Source organism: Solanum stenotomum, chromosome 11, assembly GCF_019186545.1.
Source record: "Solanum stenotomum isolate F172 chromosome 11, ASM1918654v1, whole genome shotgun sequence".
Classification (NCBI taxonomy): domain Eukaryota; kingdom Viridiplantae; phylum Streptophyta; class Magnoliopsida; order Solanales; family Solanaceae; genus Solanum; species Solanum stenotomum.
The window spans coordinates 1,673,710-1,689,506 of NC_064292.1; the positions used below are offsets into that span (position 1 = coordinate 1,673,710).

At 32.1% G+C, this 15,797-nt stretch overlaps 2 protein-coding genes and 2 long non-coding RNA genes across 6 annotated transcripts in view; 3 read left to right on the forward strand and 1 right to left on the reverse strand.

Moving 5' to 3' along the window:
* The window catches only part of LOC125844261 (uncharacterized), a 101,245-nt gene that overhangs the window by 53,299 nt on the left and 32,149 nt on the right, over positions 1 to 15,797 (forward strand). The window lies entirely within an intron of this gene.
* Positions 1 to 15,797, reverse strand: part of LOC125844255 (putative disease resistance protein At3g14460) — a 91,680-nt gene that overhangs the window by 29,794 nt on the left and 46,089 nt on the right. The gene's annotated exons all lie outside the window — the stretch shown is intronic.
* Positions 5,283 to 6,918, forward strand: LOC125844278 (uncharacterized). Its single transcript, XR_007444133.1, has 3 exons — positions 5,283 to 5,835; positions 5,899 to 5,981; positions 6,645 to 6,918. It is a non-coding gene; the product is annotated as an uncharacterized LOC125844278 (long non-coding RNA).
* Positions 9,302 to 13,234, forward strand: LOC125844275 (uncharacterized). Of its 2 annotated transcripts, none has more exons than XR_007444131.1 (4): positions 9,302 to 9,716; positions 11,091 to 11,283; positions 11,638 to 12,436; positions 12,942 to 13,234. It is a non-coding gene; the product is annotated as an uncharacterized LOC125844275 (long non-coding RNA). The 2 variants fall into 2 exon arrangements; XR_007444130.1 differs by having other exon boundaries at positions 11,091 to 11,153.

A 15,797-nucleotide genomic window follows, 5' to 3' on the forward strand; every position in this document is an offset into this window, starting at 1 on the left:
CCAAACAAGCTGTTCGTATTTACTTTTCTTAGCTTGTATATATTGATTATTGATGGTAAAATACTCATTATAATATAAATTATGCAAAATATTTTATATTTATTAAGTGGTTGGTGAGAGATTATTTAGGTTGATTACTTTTTTCTTAACAAAAGTTTTGAGTTTTGACACAAATAAGTGTTTCCAAAATGAATTATTAGTTAAATTATGGAAATTTTATACAAATCTCATAGTGTTAAGAGCTAATTATATTTTATCCTTGCTCTTTTCTATATTACAAAAATCTCTTAAATTTGGTGGAATCCGGATGCATTCCAAAACGTTCCGATATATCGCGTCTTGGTTTCGAGTACAACATTCAACGTCCCGATACATATCCGACTAATACATCACGTAAAGTGATGTATAGAGAATAAGAGAGAGTAGGATTTTGTAATTTTTTCGAGTGGTAGGAAATTTTAGAAAATATGGTAAAATAAGTTGTATATTTAGATAATTTTCTCTTAAATTATTATTTTTTCAAATCAGTATGTTCCTTTAGCTATTATAATGGACAGGTTTTTGTCAACCATTGAATTCAAAGCCCAGCCCAATTTGATGGGCCTTCAACATGCTAATCCATTCCATCTGAATTTCCATTTGCACATATTAGAGTAACTACATTACATATTTAGGCCTAAATAAAGTTTTAAATAACTTTTTTTTTGTCAATATTATTATCACTGTCATATATGTATGAGAAAATAATATACAAATTAGATCATATGCTAATAGGCATTATGTGCATATTCTCATCTAATTAAATTTAGATTCGAAGACCAAACAATTAACGAAATATAAAATAATAAAAAGAAATCATCTTGTTGATTGATTACGTAGAAGAAATATAGAAAAAAGTACTAATTGTAATTTGATGGAATTATAATACTCTATACTAAACATCAAGGTCAACAAAATGCTCATCATCAGCTAATATTCATCCATGGCGGGTTATGATTTTTATTAATATTATAAGTACAACCGGTTTCATATAAATTAAATTTAAAATGTATTTAATTTAATGTCTAATTATTTTGATACGAGGAGAATTCTAGCTTATGCAATCCTATAGTTTCTACATAAAAATGATTCAATTTAGCTTTGAAGGTTAGTTAAATCTCAGTAGACAAAAATTGCCAAAAACAATTTGGAACAATTGAAAATTAAAAATAACTACAAGTACGAAATAAGAAAAAATCATCTTGTTGGACAAATTAAAAAGATGAATAGAAAGAAGTACTAACACTAAATATAATTCAAGCTTAATATAATATTAAGAACACTATAATACTAATTATCAAGGTCAACAAGACGCTTATCATTAGCCAATATTTGTCCACGATAGGTTGATCTCAGTGTATGAAATCGAATTCCATTCATTTCTTGAAAGATAGCTTTAAGATCTCCAACTTTGTCATTATGCTGAGCCTTAATATTAAATATACAACTCGTAAAGTTGTTGCTCGATATTGGTTCATATCGAAGGATTAAGGTAGATCCTTTCTTCATTCCTAGAGAAACAAGAGTTTGAGGATTTATTAAAACTGCACCCTCGTACAAAAGCTTCTGATTCTTAAAAGAAAATCCAGTTTGCTCTTGAATATAGGCTTTAACTGCAATAATACTATCATCCGGTGCAACCATTAAGGTATAAGAAATACGACAATCTTTAGCAGTACCATCTATAATGTACCTAGATCCAATCGCGTCTTTGTAAGTATCATCATGAATGATAATTTGCATTGTTCGACTCATTGACCATGGATCTTTGACCATAGAGAACAACATAAGCATTTTCATAGATATTTGTGTTATCGGTGCGTATCGCAAAATTAACGTAGAACCTGTTTTGATTCCTAATGCAAATAAAGTTTGCGCATCACTCAAATCTTTACCATCCTTGCTCAAAAGCCTTTGTTTTTTAAAAGGAATATGTTTTTCCTCTTGAATGTATGCTTTAACTACAACTATTGTATTTCCTGGATCAACCATTAAGGCAAAACGGTTTTGATATTCTTTAGTACCATCCATGTTGCCTTGAGCTCCAAACTTGGGTAAGAAACATTTTGATAATGAATACCGTTGAATAATATTTTGAGTGTCATCTTGAATGATAATTTGCATAAATCGACTTGTTGACCTTAGACGTACAAGATCTGTAAAGATAAAACTCAACATAAGCATGTATCAAAGCAACCTATAATATTTAGGACATTATAATTAAATAATTAAAAAAAAGTAACATACTAGCAATGCAAAATCAGAGAATTGTAATATAAAAATCAAAAGTGAAGAAAGTGATAGGATACATTGTTTGCGTTTTGCTTCCATAATGAAAATTAATTAACTTTGTTCTCTCTAATTAACCCCAAATCCCTATTTATAATATCATTAATTATAAGAAAAGAGGCCAAGATAATTATTGAAACGATTCAGAATCCCATAAATTTGGAAAAATTAATTCAATTATTTAAAAATAATTTGACTTTTCCTTTTTTTGAGTATAATTGTTGGTTTTTAATGGTTCAAGTACTACTATTTATTCATTTAATTAAGGAAAACACACAATAAAAGGAAATAAATCTCCTAAGAGTGGAAAATTGAATCCTGCAGACAAACAAAAAACGTGATAATTTCAATAATATATCATTATGCAGGCAAAATTTTGTCATCATAACAAAGTACATTTTGAGGTACCACATACTAACAAATTGTAATACATTTAGTATACCAACTATATAAATCGTATATACAAATAAGAATTTTTGTTATTATTCTTTGCTTATGATTTAAGGGCTATAATAACAATCATGGAGCTATCACAATCAATTGCTAAGCAAAAATATAAGTACTTATTAATTTTGAATTCATACTTGAACTATAAATTTGCATTTTCCTGTTCATACTACTATGATCAATTGGACACATTTGTTGCTAGAGCCTACAGAGTATAATAATGATGCCCCATTGATCTTTAAATCTAAAATTCTCCTTTTGTTATCCGGTATTTGTATAAGAAATCCATTAAGTAAAGAATTGCCTAAAGGTACGGTCCACAATTTTAGTTAACATAATTTGGCCAAGACTTTCATTATTTACTCAAAATGACCTCATTCTTTACCTTATACCAAAATAAATTACTTCTTTTCCCCCCACTCTTTCTCACCTCATATGTGTCTCTTCTAATATGATTAGCTTTGAATTAAATTTTAAGTTTGTTAGTTATTTAGATTGAATGTTGTTTCGATTGATTCTAAATAGCAGAGGAGTTCAAAATTAATATTATAAAAATATTACATAAAAAATAATTAAATATACAAGAGTTTTAATTAAAACATACAATTTATATAATGTTTAATTAAAAGTTTGTATAATGAAATAATATTAAAATATTTAAAAAATGAATTGGTGTGATGAATAGTTTAAACCAAATTTGGTGTAACACTATTCACATACCAAATTTGATGTAAAAATTGGTGTGGGTTGGAGCTCAAAACACCAAATTTTACACTAAATATAGGATTTGATGTAAAATTTGGTGTTGGCTTGGAGATGGTCTTAGCAACTAGAAATAACACAAGTAATAAGGTTGGGTTAGATGTCAATTCTTTAAGCTTAAAGCTGACACAACTGTAATAATTGGTGAACTCGAAAAAAAAGTGAAGAGTTATCAATCAATGGCGTTACACTAAGTTTCTTTTGTCTATCTTATATTGATCTCTTTAATGATAAACAAACCTAATTTTTGCAATAAAGATTTTCACAAAAAAGGCAAAAGTAAATTTCTCTCAAGAAAGCATTATTCTCATACGCAACAAGGGACCTGATCAAGGGATCAAGTGTAGTTTTTAGTTGTAACGTGAGGTTAATGTCTTGTGTTCTAACTGTGTAAGATCTACTCCTATGCTATAATAAAATATTGATCATTTGAGTTGTAATCATCATTAAGTTGAGTTTATAGCTAGAGTTAGCTTTGTCGAGTTTTGAGTGAAGTCTATGTTAATTAGAGTTTAGTTATATAGTGGACATTGGACAATAAAGTCATTGTTTTGTTTTGTTTTGTCTTGTAATAAAGTTGTTAGGAAGAAAAGGGATTAAGAATTTAATTACTAAATTGCAAGAGCTTGTAATCTGAATCTAATTAGCGTGTTAATTAATAAAGTTATTATTGTTAAAATCTTGTGAGCTAGATTGTGAATTTTCCTTCAACGTTTCCTCGTAAACATCTTTTATTCTTTACTTTCAAGTGTTACTTTCTGCATAATTCATGATGGACTCATTCAAGTCATCAGACCCAAATCCATAACAAGAAAATATGAAGAATTGGAGAGTACAAGGACCAAAATTGTAATTGAGGAAAAACAAACAATTCAGGAATACATGACACATCATTCAGATAACTAAACCTTAATTACTAATCCTGCCTTTTTTAATTTATTTTTGTTCGTTTTCTTTTTACTTCATTTTAAAAAAAATGTTCCGTTCTTTTTTGAGATATTTAATATTGCAAAATTATAAATCATTGTAATATATTTTATGTATATATAATTTAAGACCGCAAAATTTTACTAATTTTCTCAAACTTTGTATCAAGTTAAAATCAGACAAAAAATTTAAAACAAAGGGAATACCACATATTTTTACCTTATTTATGTCTTTGTGATAAAGTTAGTACTCAATTTGTTTTAAAAAGAATGATTTAGTTTGACTAGGAACGAAGTTTAAGAAAAGAAAAAAACTTTTCAATCTTGTTGCTCTAAATTAAAGTTATGTTAAATATATCAAAATGTCATTTAATCTTGTTGCTTTAAACATGTCAAGTGAAAGATTAAAGTTAAAGTGTTGCCATAAAAGGAAATTAGTCATTTTTTTTTTTTTTGAAATAGAGGGGTATAATTTAACAGAAGTTTTATGAAAGAATAATTACTTATATCCAACCTTTGTTCCATCACAATGTAGCAAAAGATATAGGAATAACATGGTTCATTTAAGATGTGTTTAAGGTAATAATAAAACATAATGAAAAAAATCATCGTAAAACTCATGTTGCCCGCCAATTTCTTACACCCCACCCCACCGGTTTACTTAGCAACTATATAAGTAAACTCATACATTCAAAATTCATTGTACGCTCAAAAAATTCAAAATTCAATCATCAGTTTGTAGAAATGGAACTACATGCTATCGTCTCCGACTTATTCAAAAATAAAAAGTCTGAAGTGATAGGTGAAATTCCGGGATTCACTGCCGGTGGAGGACTCAACAGCCGAACTTCCAACAGAGGATTCACTGCCTGTGGAGAACTCAACAGCCGAATTTCCGACAGAGGCGGTGGAGGACTCAACAGATTCATCAGGATCATTGCCAGAATCGTTGTCAAGTTGGATTTCAAATCCAAACAGCATAACAGATTGCTCTTGAGTTGGAGAAATCAACCGCCAGTACTGGTGATGCATTTGATTTCTACCCAGCCACATAGACTGATGAAACTGTGGTGTTTGGATCAAAGGACATTATCGATCCCAGTCCTCCTGTTAATGATTCGGAGCTGGAGGAGATTGAGGCGGAGGAGGAGCAGCATGGAGAACCGGTTTGGGACTATGAGCCGGAAGAAGGGGAAAGACAAATTATCAGTCTGGATAGGATTAAGGAACCGGCCAATCAACAGCTTAACGCAGAGAGTACTGAAGAACAACAGCTTAACGCAGAGAGTACTGAAGAATAACAGCTTAACGCAGAGAGTACTGAAGAACAGGAGAACGATCAACCGCGTAGGGAAGACATGGTAGAATTCACGTAAGCGACTATTTTATCAAATTTTGTTGGTTTGTTATGATGTTTGTTGTTTGTTGTTTTCAGTGGATGTATGTATCGAAGACCTAAATTGAAATGGAAATATTTAGCAAAATGTATTACTGGGAAAACAATTGAAGAGAACTAAGGTATGATCTCTACTAATTAACTAAGTATCATCTCTGTCAATAGATGACGCATTTGAGAATTGAGATTGTTGTTGTCAAGACTTATCGCATCAACGAGATGTAAAGTTAGGGTTAGTAACAAAATCGAAAAAGTTATTCACAGGGGAAAGAAAAAGTGCCAACTGAAGAGAGTAGATAAACATTTAGCCTTCTAGTGGGAATTGAGATTCCATCAAAGTCTTATTAGCTTATCCAGCTAGCAAAGGCATCTTTAATGGAGAATGGCATAACACATTGAAAACCAAACAGAGAGCGGAAAAAATGCTACGAGTCAGTTGTTGTAGGGCAGTATTAAAAGAGATGGTTAACAGTTTTATTATCCTTCCTGCACAAGTAGCATTTGTTGTTGAGGATGATCCCAAGGTTATCTCGAGTTAGACAGGCCCGTGTAACATAGCTGCTGCCTCAGCGTAGCTACAACCTTGTATGCAATTTCCATCAGTTATCCATTTCACCAATGTGAATGATTTGTATTGTAGAGTAGCCTTGCGTGCATGGCATATGACTCTTTCCCAGTTAGCTTTTCCAAATTTTCTTCCAGTAGCCTGCAAGAGAGTAGTGTATAAAATGTTGGTAATTATTCTGTAAAGTGAGTAATTATTCTTTTCTTCTAACTGGCTGCAGGTGGGAGAGCTGAACAGTCAACCAGATGGACAAAGGCATAGTGAAATTCATAGTCGTTTTGCTACTAACATGAAAGAGATTAACCAATACAACTGTTTGGAGATACTTCTCAAACTAATATGTCAAAGTGGGTAAATGTTGCCTTTAACTTTCTAAAGCATTTGTAGAGGAGTACAGATATCTTCTAGGATAAACTACTTGTCTGTTACGATAATATTCATTGCTCATCATTCATCAGTACCTTAACTTGCCATCAGTGAGCAAGCTTGACCTTGATATTGATCATGTTGAAACTTGTGTGTGATAATCAAGTTATACTTGTATCCCATTGTATGCAGTATATCACTAGAAGGCCAAGCATATAAATACAGACTGTCCCCAAAATATGCTATAAAGTTTGTAAAGTCAACTAATCAGCTTATACACATATTCACCAATTCCCATACAGGTTACATGTATGAGCCAACTGGAGGGGAGAGTTGGATAGCTAAATGAAACTTACTAGAGATAACTGTGTAATATAGAGTTGTATGTGCATGTTCACCATATTGGATAGATGTAAATAGATGCACCATAAAGTGAGAATATAAAAGAAGTAAGACATTTGTCTCTTAATTGCTTCTCATGTTTCTCTGATTTCTCTCACATTCAAATTAGTGCTAGACAAGCTTCCTAAAGCAGAAGGCCAGAAAATATTTTTGTATCAGAGGAACAGTTGCCTAAGAGGAAAATGACTCACAGAAAGGGCAATATCTAGACGTAAAAATGAGACTCAACACTTATTTATACATGGATGATATATCATATTTTCAACAGCCACTTTTCTGTTTTTGTGAGTCATATCTTCAATACTCATATGGTGGTTGTAACTTATCACCTGGTTCAGGTTTTTAGCAGCATTAACGACTTGGCTGAATGACTTTCCATCCTCACCTCACTCATTACACACCCCAGGGTAGCTGTTAGACACCAAGACATATGGCATGTTCCCATCAAATGCTCCTGATGTTTATAACAAGCAAGATAATAATCACTGAGGATAAGTAATTGCTATTGCATATATAGCCTAAATGGTAAGTGGTCATAAAATATTACCACTCAAACTCCCAATAATATGATAGACGGGATGAAATTATGCGATTTAAGGATGCTATGACAGGAAGACCAGCACCAACCTACCACACATATAGAAATTTCAGACACCTTTGCTTGGTCAAGTATAAACTGAACTTGGAAAATACTGTCTTGGATCAATTGGACAAACACAATGTGCTACAAATCCCATATCATTGTTTGGAAAGTCAAACAAGAAAAGCTTTTAAAGCAGAAGAGAAAGGTTTAACATGTATGAGGCTTTTAAGAATCTCAAATACAAGTGAAGTTGGTTTTTTACTTAATTAGTGCTCTACATATCAGATCCCTAGGACTACTTAGCATTGCTTATTCAAGGGATCTGGATATACTTTTTTCAATTTTTATCTAACCATCTGCCATCCGAAACCCACTGGTCCAACTAATACAATTGACACAAGGGTAGGCCTACTAAGGGGGGTAAGCGTTCACTATCAAGAGATTCTCCATTCTCAAGGATGAACCCGAGACCCCCACCTAGTTTAGAATGCGCCACGGTATGAATTTCAATCAAAAGGAATCTGACTGTGAAGCAACTCCCCAAAAGCTAACACCTTGATACAATGAAGTTTAATCAAGTCTAATAAATGTGACATTCCAAACTCATTCCCTACCGATAAACAAAAAAAATTCCTTTCATACAACAAAATAGACTAACAACTCACAAAGATTAAACATTATATACCACCACAAAAGATTTGCAATCACACACACCCACAACTCGCAAATGCAACCTCTGTATTATTAGTATATTACCCAACAAAAATAAACACTAGTCTATAGTTGATGATTTTCTCAAATTCTTTAAAAAAAAACAACATTTTTTATTACCAATTTGGCGTGAAGAGATCGTCAAGAAACAATGTGTGTTTGAGAAAGTGTTTTCTTAATTTTAGCTCTGATTAGTTTTAATTAGGCTAGAAAATTTTACTCTAGAAAATAGTTGATAAGAAAATAAGTGTACAGAGTGGGGGTGATTTTTTTTTCTTAATTATACAAGTCAAACTATACTAGTATAGATTAATTTAAGTTGGCTTCATCTGATTAAAGTAAATAAAAGATCAGACAATCTACAAGGATGTTAAGTATGAAATAAGAAAAAATCACCTTTGTTGATGTAATTAAAAAGATGAATAGAAAGAAGTACTAACATTAAATATAATTCAAGCTTAAGATAATATTAAGAACACTATAATACTAATTATCAAGATCAACAAGACGCTTATCATTAGCCAATATTTGTCCATGATAGATAGGTTGATCTCAGTGTATGAAATCGAATTCCAGTCTTTTCTTGAAAGATGGCTTTAAGATCTCCAACGGTGTCATTACGCTGAACCTTAATATTAAATATACAACTCGTAAACTTGTTGCTCAATATTGGTTCATATCGAAGGATTAAGGTAGATCCTTTCTTTATTCCTAGAGAAACAAGAGTTTGAGGGTTATTTAAAACTGCACCCTCATACAAAAGCTTCTGATTTTTAAAGAAAATCCAATTTGCTCCTGAATATAAGCTTTTTAACTGCAATAATGCTATCATTCGGTGCTGTAGTACCATCGATAATGTCCTTTGATCCAATCAGTCCCAGAAACAGTTATAGAGTTTGAAACCAGGCGTTTGCCTGTCAGGCCTACAATTACTCCGGTGGATCCTCCACCATCGGAATCGAAGGAGATAACAGTGACAGATGCTCTTCCGTTGGAAATTACTCCTGAGATGGCGATTGTTCTGAGGAATCCTCAAAGAAGGAATAATAACTGGTGCCATCCTTGTTTAGGGATAAACTCCAATTCCAACCGTAGATTTTTGGATTTTGATATCAGAAGAGCTGCTGTTCCTACTCTTCCACAAATAACTGCTCCTGTTCCATCCATCCGCCGGCGATCAACATCGGCTACTGGAAAACCTTGAAAAACAAATTGATGAGTAAACTAAAGGTCTCTCTTAAATTCTCTTCATTAGCGCATAAATTTTTATCCTCCTAAAGTCTGTTTCGGTTGGAGAATGTGTATTTGTATCCTAAATTTTGGTGATTAATTAGAGTTCCTAAATTATGTTTATTTATATGCTAAAGTTTGTTGATTAATTAGTTCCTAAGTGTATTTATATGCTAAAGTTTGTTGATTAATTAGATCCTAAATTCTGTTTGGGTTGGAGAATGTGTATTTGTATCTTAATTTTGTTGATTAATTAGTTCCTAAATTATGTTTGGATTGGAGAATGTGTATTCGTATCCTAAATTTAGTTGATTAATCTTTTTGGTTTGGAGAATAATGTGCATTTGTATCCTAAATTTAGTTGATTAATTAGAGTTCCTAAATTATGTTCATTAGTGCCTAAAATTTTGGTGATTAATTATCTCCTAAATTATGTTCATTAGTGCTTTAAACAGGAGCAGTTTGCTACTCTACAATATCCTACCTCTTCATCCTATACAAAAAATCTAGGGATGAAAACTAAGCTCCATTAGTCTACATTTATATTCTAGTTCCTATATTACTTGTCTTGCAATGGTCTGAGGGTTGACCTCTTTTTTCTGATTAATCCTCTGGTTCCTTTCCTTCCATATGAAATACTGCAAGAGTGGCCCTGTATACTTCGTCTGGTGCTTTCCTTGAGCACAAATTTCCTTGAGCCCTGACAGCTTAGAGATGATGATCTATTGTACCATTTAGGAGCTCATTGATTATTGCATGTTAGCGCAACTTTTGGGAAATCACTTGTAAATACAGAATATAGTTTCCTGATGGACAAATGTTCTGTTTGTATAAGTTGTTGTTCAGTAATTCCTACATCTTTGAGTTTTAGTGATCATCCATGATGCTTGGTTGATCGACATATTCCAAATGGATCCTTGCTTATTGTTGTAGCAGTGTATCCTCCTTTCTACACAGGTTTTAATATGGCAGCTAGCTCGATTCCAGGTTGTGATATTAGTGACATTAAACCCACCTGCCGTCTTTGGATAACAAAACTTTTCGCCATACTAACAGTCCCTTTCCTTGTCATTTCTGCTTTCCCAGTCCAAAGGTATCTCCTTAAGACAGCTTCGAGCATTTGGATAAACACAAATATCTGAGACCCCGATGTTTGTATAGAGACCAACACGCTCTTAATCAGTTGCTATCTTCCAGCGTATGATAGAAATTTAGCTGTCCAGGAAGTGACCATTTTGTCTATCAGGAATTCTATATTCTATCTTCATAACTCTGTGTCTGGTCACTTAGAATGTAGTTGTATTGTTTTTGAGTTGAATGTAGCTATGCTGACTTGGAATTAAATTGATGGGTATGTATGTACTGGTTTCACAGGCACACTCCACAGAGGAAACCTCATTGCTTTAGAAGAGAACTATGAAATTAATAAATGTCGAGGTATTATGCTATCCTATTTTCAGCTTCGTGGGTTTTTATGTTTCAATCGTTGTTCTATTTCTGATCTTCTGCTATTTTTTCTGACTGAAGCCTTATGGGTTGGGTTCTTCGCCGCTACACTTATGAACAGGTTAGTTCAGCCTTTCCTCTTTTTACTCTCATCTACTCAAAAGCTTTGGTTATTAATTCCAATTAAGGATCTAAATTTGTATTCTAAATTGCTACATGCCTTCTCTAGTAATAGCTTAGTTAAATTTGCTTGTTACATCTTTATTCTTGTCTCTGTGATTACTACTACAATGTCTTTAAGTTTTCTTTGTTTGAAAGTTGCCAAACTAATAGACAGTTTTACTATTGTGGAATATTGATATCTCAACCTAGAAACCTTATGTCTCTAAGATTGATATTTGTCTCTTTGATTCTTGGCTTCCATTCATTACCATTAACTAACAATATACTAACCAAATTTTCTATTTTTATATAGACTGACAATGGCGAATCATGGGGATTGCTTAACATCCTAAACCTAGGAATTATCAAGGGCTATCAGTATTAGGAGTTTATCAAGGTTATCGGTATGAGAAGAGTGTGTACATTGCCCTTTTTTGTTCAATTCTTGATCAGTACGAGTGTTTGCTTAACAAAATGTTGGGCCCGAGACCATACATACCTAACTAGTTTACCTTCCATTGAATGGGAAAAAAACTGAACCAGAATTCCCGTGGGAAGTCCTTTTGTTGCCTAAAACAATCTTATGGTCCATCATTATGTAATCCCTACTCGAGTTCTACACATACAAAAATAGATGTATTCAACTAAAAGGAGCCTTCAGCAGGCAGTGAGGGTACTTGTCAATCACTATGTAATGTACTTAACTCCGCTTCTGCTTGTGATTACTATTTGTACATGAGTCAAGGAACTCAAAATCACAACACATTCACCCTTTATTTACTAGTACTGATGAATTACTTAATAGTAAAATGTATCCCTTGTACTTAAGAGGTTATACAATCTGTAATGTTAATGACTGGCTTTTGTTGAAGAATGACTATGATGATTGAACGTCTGTAATTCGTTTGTCTGCAGGCGTGTGGCGTTATTATGAGAAACAACCTTTGGTTATCCATCCCAAATATCATTATGAAGAGAGAAAAACTGCTGACACTTACTACACTTCATCTCAATTTTCATTAGGATAGTTGAAGTATGAAGTTATTCATATGTATTTATACTTATCTGCAGGTCCTCAGGATGATCTAGGCGGTATGGATGTAGCAAGAAAGGTTAGGAAACATCTTTCTTCTGATTAAACTTGCAGTGTCCAAGATTTTAATCCATTTATATGCCAAATTATTGTGTACTCACACTCCCTTTAAAAGCATCTATTCACCTTACAGTATGCATAATTAAGACATAATATTTCATCACACTCCCTTTAAAAGCATCTATTCAACTGGAAATGGCTAAGAATAAAAAATACAATACTCTAAGACCACTCAATTCTTTGTCAATATGATACATTTATTCTGTTTTGGAATGTCAACTGCAACACGTCTTAATGGTTTGAATTAACCATCTAAAAGAATGTAATTAATATAAATTTTAAATAAAGAAGAACGAAAAACTAGTAGAGTGATGGGTGCTTATCCTGTTTTTCCCCTTATCATGGCTACTTGTAAGGAAAACATTAAAGCCAGTTCCCCTCCGGATTTAAAATTCACGGTCTCTTCTAGTCTGTGATTCGTTTTTCTGATGATGATTGAACGTCTGCAATTCGTTTTTCTGCAGGTGGCCAGGAGATATACACTTGTTGTTACGCGAAACAACCTTTGGTTATCCTAGCTGATATCCGGCCTTGACATTCAAAATTTATTCCCAGTAACATCTAAATAAATGGTAAAATGTATGTCCAAACAGGGGCTGATCTACATGGTGGTGAACCCCGTTCCTCCTTAACTTTAGGTTAGTATCATAATCAGAGCCCAAATAGATTGTTCACGTCCTACATGAATCAGACTATTAACTGATGTGCAAATTTGGAAATGTTAATGTGAAGAAATTTACAATATTTTAACGTGTAATTGATCGATGTGTCTATCTATGTATATATAAATATTTATCTGTAGTTTGAAATGTAATTCAAATCACTTCTTATTATTTATTCATTGTTCTATCAAGTTTGAAATAGATACCTCTTGATAAAATAGGAGTTTGAAATTTAAATAATGCGCAAATTTATCGAAGGATTATTTCACTCATGTAAATGACATTCTTATCTGATTGTCATGTGTACATAAAATAATGTAAAAGGCATTAATATAGAAAGAAGTACTAAGTACTAACAGTAAATGTAATCCAAGTTTAAGATAATATTAAGAGCATTATAATACTAATTTATCATGGTCAACGAGACGCTCTTCATTGGCTAATATTCGTCCACCATTCATTAGTATCTGTTTATGAAATCGAAAACCAGTCTTTTCTTGAAGGATGGCTTTAACATCTCCAACCGTGTCACCATGTTGAACCTTAACATTAATAACACAACTCCTAAACTTGTCATTGGATATTGGTGCATATCGAAGAATTAAGGAAGAACCTTTCTTTATTCCTAGAGAAACAAGAGTTTGCCGGTCTCTTAAAACTGCAACCTCATTCATAAGCTTTTGATTCTTAAAAGACAATCCTATTTGCTCCTAAATATAGGCTTTAACTGCAACAATAGTATCATCCGGTGCAACCATTACAGTATAAGAAATACGACATTTTTTAGTAGTACCATCTATAAAGTCTTTGTAAGTATCATCATGAATGATGATTTGCATTGTTCGACTTAATGAACATGGATCTTTGACAATAGAGCATAACATAAGCATTTTCATAGATATTTGTGTTATTGGTGCATATCAGAGAATTAAGGTAGAACCTTTCTTGATTCCTAATGAGCGTAGAGTTTACTCATCACTCAAAACTTCACCATCCACGCTCATGAAAAGCTTTTGTTTCTTGAAAGCAAGCTGCTTTTCCTCTTGAATGTATGCTTTAACTACACCTATTGTATTTCTTCGATGAACCATTAAGGTAAAACAATTTGGAGAGTCTTTAGTACCATCTAAGTTGTCAGGAGGTAAAAAAACATTTTGATAATGAACGCCATTGAATAATACTTTTACTGAATGTGTCATCTTAAATGATATTTTGCATAGTTCGAATTTCTGTCGATACACGTACGATATCTATGAAAATAAAATTCAACATAAGCATGTATTAAAGCAAACTATATTTTCTAGGACATTATCATTAAGAAACACAATAAATAAGTAAAAGAAAGAAAAAAGGTAACACTAGTAGTAGTCAATTTTTAAAATAAACACATTATAACATGCTGAAACCTAATGAAACAAAATTTAACAATGCAAAATTATCAAAAGTGAAGAAAGTGAGACCATACACTCTTGGCGTTTTGCATCCAGAATGAAAATTAATTAACTTTGTTCTCTCTAATTTCTAAACCCCAAATCCCTATTTTTAGTATTATTAATTATAAGAAAAGAGACCAAAGTAATTATTGAGATGATTCTAGAGATCCCATCGATTTAGGAAAATTAATTCATTATTTAAATGTAATTTGACTTTTCCTTTTTTCATTTTTGGTTTTTAATGGTTCAAGTACTACTATTTATTTATTTATTTAATTAAGGGAAAACACAAGTCTTCCATAATTTCAATAATTTCTCATTATGACAAAAGAAGAATTAGCTCTACAAGTCTTCCATCTTTATTACTCCATTAATTAAAATAATTAATAAAAAGAAAATCTCCCTCTTAAAAAAGGTTGTCGCCGAAGGAATTCTGATATTGTTTCTTCTAATTTTATTCTTATGCTGACAGTTATAAAAAAAAAGTAAATTTTAGGTTTAGCAAACATAAAAATCATATTTGTATGTTATAACTATAGTTTGTATAATTGCCCTCTATAACAAACTTTATGTTTGCTATGGAGCATCAGATTTGTATAAATCGTTGCCAACATCTCATTTGTATAAATCGATGGCAGCCTATCATTTGTATAAATTGTTGGCAGCCTCTCGTTTGTATAAATCGATGACAGCCTCTCAATTCAATTTTATGTGTTTGTGTATCTGCATAAAATTTGAATTTGTATACAATTGAATCGAAATAAAACATGTGTGTATCAAAATATCTCTCTTTCTCTCGCTTTATACAACACAAATTATACATTGTAATTTGTATAATCTGTGTTTGTATAAAGCGAGAAAGAGAGAAAGACAAAAGAAAACTGGGCAGGGGAAGATCTGTATTTGTATAATTATAAGTTTATAGAACAAAAATATATGTATTTGTATATACAGTTTTCTCTCGCTTTATACAAACACAAACACATTTTATACATTTGTGTGTGTATAAAGTGAGAGAGGCGAGGGAGAGACTGACAGCGAGAAATGAAGAGTGGCGAGCGAGAAATTCAGGGAGAGGCGAATGACAACGGTTTGTTATGAGTTACAATTAAATCAAATTGTGGTTATAACATTTAATTTGAATTAATAATTTGCTATTTTATACGATTTTCCCTAAATAAAAAAATGCAACTAATATACTATATTATATTAGTATACCAAATAT